The 12,566-nt window shown below is 38.0% G+C and overlaps 1 long non-coding RNA gene across 3 annotated transcripts in view; it reads left to right on the top strand.

Annotated features, from left to right (window-relative positions):
- LOC144294613 (uncharacterized) overlaps positions 1 to 3,868 on the top strand; it is a 46,552-nt gene extending 42,684 nt beyond the window's left edge. For all 3 annotated transcript variants that reach the window (XR_013361977.1, XR_013361972.1, XR_013361982.1), the window contains one exon: positions 2,648 to 3,868. This is a non-coding gene — a long non-coding RNA (uncharacterized LOC144294613). The remainder of the gene's footprint in view (positions 1 to 2,647) is intronic.
- The last annotated feature ends 8,698 nt before the right edge of the window (positions 3,869 to 12,566 follow it).

Here is a 12,566-nt window from a genome sequence, read left to right as displayed (position 1 = left end):
CATTGGATCATTAACTTTTTTCTCTTTTTAGATTTATTTCTCATACATTCTTTTGGCATATTTTCCATGTAATTTTCTGAAGAAATCTTCCTCATTATTTCCATTATATTCAATTATACTTATATATTATAAATTATTTAGCCAAATCCCTATTAATGGACAATGCTTCCTACTCTGCCATCTTCCCAGAATCCTCTCCTCCTCTTTGACTTAGTATAAATACCAACCTCTTACCATAGGTTTAAAAGCCCTCTAAATCTAACCCAGTGATTCAGACCATTAGTTGCAAAAACCAAGTGAATATATATATATATGTTAAATACTGATGATAGGCACCATCCCTAAAAGTCTAATTCAAGCCACATATCTTTCCACTTTATCTATTATTCTCTGTGCTCTGACTTTAATATTCTCCCTGTTTTTTGAATATACTTTGCAGCTGGGTGTGGTAAATGTTTTACAAATGATGGCTCTCTGGGAAGAAGAATCCTGATATGCAAATTTTGCAAAATTTCTGCTGTATGAGTATCCCCAGTATATCTGGTTTCCAGCTACAAATGAGATATCACTGAACACAGATTTGGGAAGAGATGCTAACAATGGCTTGCACGAGCTGTATGAGTAGGCTCCATCATGTCACTGATACTATGCCTATGCTCCTGATCTTGACATTTGAATGCCCCTTAATTCCCCCACCTCTCACCACAGTCTTTTTTTTTTTTAAAACCAAGTTATGGAGATTTTATTATCATTTGTTTCTATTGGAGTCCTATTTGCCAACATATAGTATAGCACCCAGTGCTCATCCCTTCAAGTGCCCTCCTCAGTGCCCATCCCCCTGCCTACCTCCACTTCAGCAACCCTTTGTTTGTTTCCCAGAGTTAGGAGTCTCTCATGGTTTGTCTCCCTCTCTATAATTTTTCCCACTCAGTTCCCCTTCTTTCCCTTATAGTCCCTTTCACGATTTCTTATATTTCCCATATGAGTGAAACTGTATGATGATTTTCCTTCTCTGATTGACTTACTTTATACTCAGCATTTCCTCTAGTTCCACCCACATCAAAGCAAATGGTGGGTATTCATCCTTTCTAATGGCTAATATTCCATTGTATATATAGACCACATCTGTATCCATTCATCTGTCTAAGGACATCGTGGCTCCTTCCACAGTTTGGCTGTTGTGGACATTGCTGCTATGAACATGGAGGTGCAAGTGTCCTGGCATTTCACCACATCTGTATCTTTGGGGTAAATACCCAGTAGTGCAATTTCTGGCTTGTAGGGTAGCTCTATTTTTAACTTTTTGAGGCACCTCCACACTGTTTTCCAGATATCCAAAGCCTTTTAATCTTCAGATCTCTAATTAAAGTTGTTTTTTTCCTTAAGGGAGCTCTTTCCCTAGTTTTTGGCTAGGCTCTATCTCCTTTACATATACTTCTGCTGCACTGTACTGTTAAGTAAGTATATTTTATGTTAATGTTTGATATCAGTCTTCCCTATTCATTCACCAATGACTATAGGGGTTATGTCTTTCCTATTCATCTCTGTATCACCACTGCATTAGTTGTGACCTGCCATGGTACAATACATAGATTGGGTTGCTTAAATAACAGATGTTTATTTTCTCACAGTTCTGTAGACTGGAAATCTGAAATTAAGGTGCTAATAACATGGTTAGGTTCTTGAGGTCTCTCATGTGGCTTGCAGATGGTCACCCCTTCTCATGGTATGTTCACATGGTAGAGAAAGAAAGAGAAAGAGCAAATTCTCTGATGACTCTTCTTATAATGGCAATAATCCCATTAGGAGCATCCTGCTCTAATGACCTCAAGACACTATGTTGATTGTTACAACAGAAAGCAAAAACAGTTGCAACTACTATGTGAATGAAACATTTAGTCTAAGGGTGGTAGACATTAATCAAGTAATCATGTTAATAAATGTTTCAACTAATCACTTCTCGGTCTTTTGGCTAAGGTCAAGTGTTGTATAAATGTGTAAACTACAACTGAGAGGGTGAGGTGAAAGAAAGGTTTATCTACTCTTTGAAATGAAATAAAGAATTATAACCAGACTCAAGGGGTGACTGGTCATCTGGGAAGACTTCCTTGAGGAGGCAATGCTTAGCTGAACTGAAAGAAGAGTTAGAGTTGATTGAGAATAGGGGAGATATGGAGACTCTGGAACATGGAAATAGCATGTGGAAAAGCTGTGGTAGGAAGAACATGCAGATTCTGACCAATTGAAAGAATGCCAGTATAACTAGAATTCAGAGGGAGAGGGAGAGCATAGTGAGAAATGAGGCTGAAACAATAGTCATGCACCACGTCATATATAGCTTTGTGGATTGTATTAAGGGTCTTGTTGTCTATCTTTATGAAGGCACAAAATGATACCTGCAATCTTCCTAGATCTATGTATAAGATAAGCTCTTCAGGAAGTCTAAAACTACCCTCTTTATGGAAACAATCAATCTTATCATTGTCCTGGCAAGCCTGAGTAAAAGAGATGAAGCCCAGATTTATAGTGCTTGGCTCAGGGCCCTGCCAGAGACAATGGCAAGACCTTTGTTAGCCCTGCTCATCACTTAAACACAGAGGCTGCTACAAGAATATCCAGGAAAGTTTCTTTTTTATTTTTTTTCCAGGAAAGTTTCAACAAGAGGAGAAATATCTGAGGATCCAAATAATTGAAGAGCCTTACCCCCTACTCCAGAGACATTCTTGAGACTAAATAATTACTAGTCTAGGCTGAGTCCAAGTAATGAGATGGCTCTTAGAGAGTCAGGTCACATTAAGCTAGGAACTTTGTGTAGTAAAGAAAATAAGATTTACTTTAAATCCCAAGGATTACTAAATGGTCCTTGCTTGAGACATGTGTTCTCAGTACAGTCAATTCTCCCTGGAGAATGTGCCCAAGGATGAATCTCTTAAAAACCAAGTGAAGTGGGAGAGTATAGCAAGTGAATTCTGCTCGCTATTAGAGGAATTTTCTAAGAGTCAGAGTGATCCAAGGATAGAATGAGTTGCCTCAGAAGGTGGTGATATCAAAACTTCAAAAATAATCTAGGAGACCACTTGGGGTGTTAGAGAGGAGATGCAAGCATGTGAATTGGTTGACATGGACTTAACAGTTTCTTCCCACCGTGAGAATCTCAGAGGCAGAAAGAATAATGTGAACCACTAACTATATGATGGAGCACTGAGAACTCAGAGAGAGAGAGAGACAGAGACAGAGACAGAGACAGAGAGAGATAAGGAGTGTTGGTAAAATGCACTCAATAACGAGAAAGAACAGAATGACTTAATTTTGCTTGGAATAGAAGCAGCTTATGCCATTGTACCTAATATGATTGGAGGTTGGGAAGACAATTCTGCATCCCTTCTGGGAACTGTGGCTTCTAGCTTGATCACAGGTCTGCACGTCTAACTCACAGGCCCTGAATGTGATACACGGATTTGAGATTGAAGTACAGTATTATGGCCTGGATGGATATTAGTTATTCATAGCTGTGTAGCAAATTACCTCAAAATTTAGCAGCTCAGAAGAACAAATATTCATTATCTCACTCAGATTCTGAGGGTATGCTATCTGGGAGAGGCTCAGCTGGTGGTTCTGGCTCAGGATCTTGCCTGAGGTTGCGGTCAGCTCTCAGCCAGCTCTAGAGTCAGATCTAGGCTCAAATGGGGCTGCAGAAAACACATATAAGTTCTCTCACTTGATTACTGACAAGCTTCCATTGTCACTGCCTGTTGGCTAAAGACTTCCATTCCTTGACACGTGGACCCCTCCATAGCCTGCTTGACTGGTCTCGTTTCATGGCATCTGGCTTCCCATAGAAGGAGAGATTCAAGAGGGAGAGAAGAATGAACAGGTGAGTGAAATATGCCCCCAAAGGAGCAAGACTTTTATCTAGAAGACATTAAGATCTCTTACAACTCAGTAAGATAATGTGCTCAATTAAAATGGGCAAAGTAGTAGAAATGGAACTTCACAAATGAAGGTAAGTGGATAAAACAAAAGTACACGAGAAGATCCTCAATTATCACTAATAATTAGGGAAATAAATATTAAAATCTATAATGAGGTACTGCCACAATATTTTAAGAATAGCTACCATTGAGAAGGCTGAGAATATCAAGCCTTGTCAAGGAATTGGGGAACAGGGCAAATGATTATAAATTTCTGCTGCTTGACATGAGAGTATAAAATGGCATAGCCATTTGTAACTGGTACAGTCAATTTAGTTAAAATAGGCATTTGCCATGTAATTTCTTGCTACTTATCCAAGAGAAATGACTGTGACCTGTCATAGAAACATGTGTACATGAATGTTCATAAAAGTGTCATACATAACAACAGAAACTGGAAATAATATGTGTGTCCATTCAATGAATTTTGGTATATAATGGAATACTACTTAACTCTTTCATCCCAATCCTTGAGCATTAAGAGCCAATTAATACCCACTTAATGTCCCCCAAATAGTTGTATGTGATACATGCAACAATGTAAATAAGTCTCCCAAAGATGATGCTGACAGAAAGAAGCTAGATGCAAGAGAGTACATATCATTTGCCTATGGAAAAATGAATCAACAGTGATAGAAATCAATCAGTGATTGGATGAGGAATAGGGCTTTGGGAGATATGGACTTCAAAGTGGCATCAGAAATGTTCTGGGATGATGGAGATATTTTCTATCTTTTGTTGTGGTGATAATGATATTAGTTTTATGGAACACTTGCACTAAAACTCATGGAAGTATAATTCATGTGTATAATTTTATATTATATAATTTTTACCTCATGAATGTTGCTTTTAAAACTAAGAAAAATTATCATATGTAAACTAAATATTTTTAGGAGTATACCTGGGATAATTCACAGAAATTAAATATACTTAGAAAATGTATTGCCTTCTCTTTGTCTTTGCAAGATCAACTACACAGGCAAACATAATATATAAGAATATTATAATTATTTGCTTTAATTACATATGCATAGCTAGCTAGCTAGTTATTGATATAAAAGTTTTTACCTCAGGAATTAATACTAAGAATATTTTCTGTTATCTTTAAAACATTTGTGGGAAAGGATCACATAATAAGCCTGATAGAAAATCTCAATAAATTTCTCAAGCAAAAAATTCTAAAGATCACTATCAAACCTCGATGCAAAAGAACCTGGAATTAAATCATTGAAGGGTAACCTTAAAAGCTATTTTAAATTTGAAATCTATCTACTAAATTACCTTTGAGTTAAAGAAAATATCAAAAGAAAAATTAAAGGCAGTTTTCTTTTTAAAGATTATATTTCTTTATTCTTGAGAGACACACACAGAGAGAGGCAGAGACACAGGCAGAGAGAGAAGCAGGCTCCATGCAGAGAGCTCGATGTGGGACTCAGTCCAGGGACTGCACCATCATACCCTGGGCCTAAGGCTGACACTCAAAGGCTGAGCCACCCAGGAGTCCCTAAAGACAGTTTTCAAAATGAGAACTTCACATCTCAGAACATGATGCATGGTTAAAAATAAAGTCAGAGTAAAACTTACAGAGTTTCCTAATTTACTTATTCAGCCAACAAATAGTCATTGAAGGGTTACACTATTCTAGATTTTTTTCTATGCTCCAGGGATATAGGTTGAGAAAAATCTAACTTCCTTCATTGAGTGACATGCTAGTGGAATTACAGTGAGCAAAACCTCCCTATAGATATATAATATCTCACACGGTGATAAAACTTTTGGGTAAAATAAGGCCAAATAAGGTGGATGGAGAGTGTTCAGAGAGGGACGTCATTTTGTGTACAGTACTCGGAAGACAGTCCTGAGAAGGTGATGTTGCATCAGAATTCTGAGGGAAGGGAGAGGAGTCAGGCGTGCAGGAATTGGGGGCATAGCATTGTAGGCAGAGAACACAGTTCCAAGGCCCTGAGGAAGCTGGGAATGAAATAGGCAGTGGGTTAGTTAGGCAGGTGGGGAGATGAGAGAAATGATATGGGGTCAGATCATGCAGTACCTCTTCAGCTACCCTGAAGACTTTGACTTTGACTCTAAGTGAGATGGGGAATCTGTGGAAGGTTTTGAGCAGAGGATAGAAGCAATATGACTTACATTTGGCAAGAATCACTCCGAAGTGTCTATATGAAAAGGATCAGTTGGGAGGTTGTTGTTATAGTTCATGTCAAACATGATGGAGACCTGGATCAGGAAGTCAGAGGGGGTGGGAAGAAGTGGTTACATGCAAGTAAGACAAAGAGAATATGTGCAGTTTAATTTAATAATTCAACTCAGAAATCTAGGAAGAGACCAGCTCAATATAGTCTTCAACAATTATGTGGGAGAAGGGAATAAGTGATCAGCAAAGAAAGGAGTGAATTAAAGAGAAGAAAGATAGCAGTGTTGAAAAATTAATATTAAAACGCTTACTTAAAAAGCTCAATTAAAAAGAAATTTCCAATAAACTGAGGGAAACGTAAAGGGAAAATGCAGATATACCACATCCAGAATGAAAAGAAAGATATAATGTCAAATATGAAGATTTTGAATTATAATGAAAGTACAATTTGCTAACACATCAAAAAATTCAAAATAGCAAATTTCACGGAAATATAGGTAAAACAAGAATAGATAGAATAAAATAAATAGTATAACAATAGAGTGGAATAAGCATAGCTGAAACTGAAAACCTTAAGAACTCCCTGAGAAAACCTAAACCTAAAGGAACTATATGAGAAAGTTTAACAGTTGAATTATATAAAGCCTTGAGCTGAGTTTCATGCTTTTTACATTGATATGAAACACTAAAAATTCAAAAGTTTGCTAACTCATTGGATGATATTAGCATAGCCCTAATATTAAACTTAACAATGGTAGTACAAAATCCTTAATAAATCACAAACACACTGAATTTGGAAGTATATTTTATTACATATTTTCTGACCAAGTAGAGTTTATCAAGAAGCAGTGTAGTGATTTAAGACACCAGACTCTGGAGCTAGATAGCCTACGAATAGTTTTACATCTTGATATGCATCTGATAGCCATAAGGCTTTGGTTAACCTGTTTAATGTCTCTGTATCTCAGTTTCTTCACCCATAAAATGGATCTATGATACTCTCTACTTAAGCAATCCTTGTAAAGATTACAAGAGTTAATTCTGTGAAGCATTTACTATAGTCTAGCATGTAGTAAGTACTCAGAAATATTAATTATTATTAGGTTCTATGCTTGGAAATATATTATCATAATAGTAAGTCAGAGGAGAAAAGCCCTAAGATTCTGTAGTTAGTACCAAAAGATACTTTGATAAAATTTAATATTCATTTATTTTAAAAACTCTCTCTTGGTATGCAATAAGAAGAAAGACACTTTCTTAGGATGACAAAGAAGCTGTGTTTGAAATCAATAGCCTTCATCTTCAGGGATACCTATAATCATTTGTGTCTCAACATTGTCAGGAAGTTGTACATGATACAAAAAGAACAAATCTATGAACTAAGATTTACTATTATATAAGGATGATAAAATTGTGTACCTGGAAAACCCAGTCCCAACTAAAATCCAAACAGGATTGAAAAAAACAACAACTGGCAATTAGTCTAACTTTCTCCTGGAAGAATAAATGTATAAAAATTGCCAAGAGCATTTTGAAAAAGAGAAGTATGAAGTACCTTTGTCCTACTAGTAATGAAGACATATTACTAGTACCTAGACAATTCTCAATGGAGGAGAAAAGACAGGCCAGAAGGAGATCAGCATATAAGGATAGTGTTAGAAATCAATGTGAGACATATTGGTTTATTTAATGAATGGGTTTAGAAAAGTAGATATAATCTTTTTATTGATATACTTTATTACATCTTTGTGGTTGTAAACACTATTTTCTCAAACCTATCATATTGTCATGGGGTATTTGCAGAGCCAACATTAAACCATGCATTTGGAGGTGAATCCTAAACCTAATGGCTTATTTGTGGGGTACATTCATTCCATAACAAGAATTCTTGATACACATATTTCACCAGCAGTTCTATCCGTTTTTGTTTCACATAATTTGAGGACATGTTGTTGGATGCATGTGTGTCTATTACCAAACTATCTTGCCATTTGGTTCCTTTTCCCATCAAATAACACCTTTCTATTTTTTCTTAAGGTTTTCTGCCTTGAATTCTATTTTGATCATATATTACAAACTTACTCTACTATTTTTATTGATATTTGTCACATATCTTTTACTATTCATCTATTTTAATCAATTCTCAGTCCTTTTGTCTTAAATGTTTCTCTCATGGAAAGAACATTGTTGGATTCTTGAAAAAAAATGCAACCTGGTAGTCTTGGATCTGAATTGGTAACCCTAATATACCAGTATCAAAGCTACATGAGTATTTATTACTACCATCTCTACTCAATTATGGATTCATTGTATATATTGGGGGTATTTTTCATGCTTTCCATTGAACAGAACAGGTCTTCTTTTGGTATTTAAAATTCATACTTAAAAAAATTATGACAGTTGCCTTAATTTAAAATATGTAATATAAAAATATAAAAACTATGAAATTTTTTCCTACTAAACACAAATATCATGACAATTCATATATACCAACTACCCAGCTTACATAATAAAACAAAACCTTTCTGGGTGCTGACTAAATATTCCTCTTATTGACATTTCCTTCCGACCGCATAAAATTACTTTAAAAAAAAATGTGATGCTTATCCTTTCTGTGAATGACTGTATATATATATATATATATATCCCCATAGATTTTGTATAGTAATGCTATGCATGTTTTAAATTCAATACAAATAGTATTATCTGGGATGTGTTCTTTGAAACTTGCTTTATTTTATACTCAACATTATATAAGAGATTTATCCAGATTGATACAGATATCTATATTTACTGTTCTATGTGTGTTGTATATATCTATTATATGAGTAAACCAAACTTCATTATCTATGGTACAGATTATCCAGTTTTAGCAGCAGGAGATTAGAACCAAAACAAAATGAACATTCTTTCAGATGATTTTAAGGAGAAAAAATGAAAATGAACTCATAAAAAGAAAAAAGTAAAATTGCTAATTTGGATATTTAGCAAATCGACATAAAGCCCAAAATCTCAATAGGAAGAAAAACAAGCTGTGATACTAAAAATAATTCCAACAACTAATGACCCCTGTATTAGTCTGCTCTCGCAATCATTATAGAATGACACAGGCTGGATGGCTTAACAACAGAAAAATATTTTCTTTCATTCTGGATATTGGAAAAGTGATATCAAAGTCCCAGCTGCGTTTCTATATGGTGAAGTTTCACTTCCTGTCTTACAAATGGCCATCCACTCACTGTGTCCCCTCTAGGCCCCTTCTCTGTGTGTATGTGGAGAGGGAAAGAGAGATGTCTGATATCTCTCTGTGTTTTCATAAGGACAGCAGTCATATCAGATCGGGATCCTATCCTTACAACCTCACTTACTCTTAACTGCTCCCTAAACGCCCTATCTCCAAATACAGTCAAATTGAGGGTGAGAGCTTCAACATATGGATTATGGGGGACACATTCACTTTATAACATTCCCGAATCACATGTACCAGTTAGCTTTTGCCATGGCAATATTACATAAATATTATGTGGCTAACAAGAGCAAATACTTAACGTTCCTTGGTCATGGGCATGTAGTAGGGGTTGAGGATAGTCTCCACTAATGTTGGCCACATGTGGGTCTAGACTGCAGGGCAGCGATCTAGACCACATTTTGGGATCCAGGCAAAAAGGTCAAAAGACACCTAAGCCTGTACTTTTTGGGGTAATGGCAGTATAACGAGCACAAAACCTAACCACATAAACACATTTCAAGACTCAGCTTATACCACATCTACCAAATCCCATCAGCCTAAGCAAGTTCCTTGGCTAAACCCCAAATCAAGAGACGGAAATGTCCATTCCACCTACCATGGGGCCATGGCAAGACTAAGCATATGTAAATTACCATAGCATAGTGAAGACTTGCGAGTGATAATTCATTCAGCTAAGGCATATATCCTCTAGCTCTGAGTGTTTGGCATGAGGCTTATACCAAAAGACATTGTTCTGCTACAAAGGCCCGTGTAGATTTTGAGTTGTAAAAACTGATGCTCCAGTTAAACAAAAGGCTTCTGTCTGTCCATGTTGTACTTTAATTCCTTACCCACTCCTTCCATAGCTTCTTAGGGTTTTGAGCCAGTATACCATATGTTGAGGTTTGAAGGTTCATTAGTGGCACTCTTAATCTGTGAGCTCAGAGTCAGCTCTGGAGAAGTATCCAGAGTGCTGGTGGGAATTCAATGCAGTATTAGCTTCAGTATTGGTGAAGTTACCTTGGATCCCAGACTAAAGTGATTTCTCAATTATTTCCCCTTCTGATTTAAACTTACTTACCTAGTCTAATGAGAGCACCTTGCCTGTCTGCCTTGTTGACAGCATGGGAGGAAGAAACGCTGGTCAGATGAACCTGGAGGAGGAGCATTGTAGGGCAAGAAGGGTGCTGAAAACAAAGTATGAGGCCTGGTGGAGGTCTTCAGGCAGGATGCAGGGTCACTGATAACTGGTGGCCATTGCAGAAGGATCCAGACATTTGGACGGTTCACTGTCCAGGTGTCTGAATTGATGAAGATGAAGGCCCTTGGACAGTTTGTCCTGAAGAAAATCAGGCCAAGAGGGGACCTGAGAGTTGACCATGACCATAAAAGAGAAGACATAACTCCATTCTCTCATTCACTCAATAAATAAATATTTGAGTGATACCTTATGCCAGTCATACTGTTCTGTGTATTGGGAATTCAGAAATAAACATTATTTTGTTAAAATAACCAATCCCTGACCATGTAAAACTTATATTATTGATGGAATGGGGTACCAACATTAATTAAATGAACATTAAAAATATATTTTATTTAATATATAGAAGGTACTAAGTGGTAAAGAGAAAACATAAGGCAGAGAAGAGGATTAGGGTGTATTGGAAAGATGAGGTATAATTTAGAAAGGATGGCTAGAATAGATGACATTTCAGTGTGATCTAGAAGACATGGAGTCATGGGGTGGAGGGCATTTTGCAACAGGTACAGCGAGAGCAAAAACATGAGGGGGTTGGTGCCAAAGGGTGGGGATGAAGAATAGTAAGAAGGCCAGTGTATGAGAGGGAAGATGAAGATGAGGCCAGGCAGGTCATGGCAGTGGTGGTGAGAGGAGGGGAGGGAAGACCGGTGTGGACCTCAGAAGTCACTGCAGTGCCCTAGGTGTCTACTCCATGGAATGGGCAGTCAGTGGAGTACTTTCTGCATAAAGGAGACATTTGGGTGATTTACAGCAACAGTGGGTGACAGTGTGGAGTATAGACTGAATGGGGACGAGGGTCATAATTCTATGGGCTCCTGAGGAAATAACTAGAATCGATGGGTAGAAGGGGGTGACTTATCCAAGTAAACTACCTCACCTAACTGACCTTCCACCAGTGAACCTGGCCACACAGTCACCCTGGGAGGCAGTCAGCAGCATGTTACTGACAGTCCCAGCAGATGCCAGGGATGCTGAGTCTGGGAAATTCCTACATCAGATCAGGCATTAAACTCGGACATCCCAGACTCCTTCCAGTACATCTAGTACATTTCCGATGCCACAGCACATGTCCCCCTAATTTCTCCCAGTTCGAATGCAGGAGGTTTGGTCCCTTCTGTTCATTGCTGTAGTCCTGGTGCCTGGAATAGTGTCCACCAAATAGCAGCCACTCGATGAGTACTCGTTGGGTGTGGGAATGTCTCTGTTACACATATCGCAGCGTTTTGAGCACCATGCTTTTCTTCTCAGCACCCCAGAGAATAAGAAAAGTTGGACTGGGTGACACCTGATGACCTTTCCAGGCCTGCTGGTCTGAGACTGCATCTCAGACTCTGAGCCATTGTTTGTAAAGGGCTTTGTGGGCTATGGGGTGGAGGAGGCGTGCTTATGGGCAGGAAAGGGAGAGATGGATAAGGGCAAACCTGAGTCAAGGGGAATTACACAGATAACCTCTGGTGCTGGGGACCAGGGAACTCTGAAGGTAAAGGGGAATTGCCTTTCAGATGTATAGAGTTCTAATTCCATTAAGGGTATTATCCTAAAAGCCAAAAGGACAGGACACTGAGGACCCATCCCACCCCAAGCATGTTGCATTTGCTTCATGGATCATCCTGGTCAATAAAGCCTTCACAGGTCTTTAGGCTTTCCTGGGAAAAACACCACAAATAGCAGGAGGGACGCCTTTTAAGTGGATCGAAAACCCTTTCTTATCTTGATGAAGTTCACCAGTGACAACATTTCTTCACACAGTTTTGTGCAGGCTCAGCATGGATCATGGGCCCCCAGACACCCACCAGGCAGCTTTCCACATCTCCCCCCCCCCAAGATTTACCAGGATTGCCAACATCTGTAGGTTGGCTGACAGGGCCCATCTTTGCTACCAGATAATCCAATGAGACAGGCTGTTGTATTCATCAAGTAATCGAGTACAAAAAGATTTCACACCAGGCAATTGCA

This window comes from Canis aureus, chromosome 23, assembly GCF_053574225.1.
Source record: "Canis aureus isolate CA01 chromosome 23, VMU_Caureus_v.1.0, whole genome shotgun sequence".
In the NCBI taxonomy this organism is placed as follows: Eukaryota; Metazoa; Chordata; class Mammalia; order Carnivora; family Canidae; genus Canis; species Canis aureus.
The sequence above is the reverse complement of the archived record's forward strand: the minus strand, read 5'-3'. Positions and strand labels throughout refer to the sequence as shown.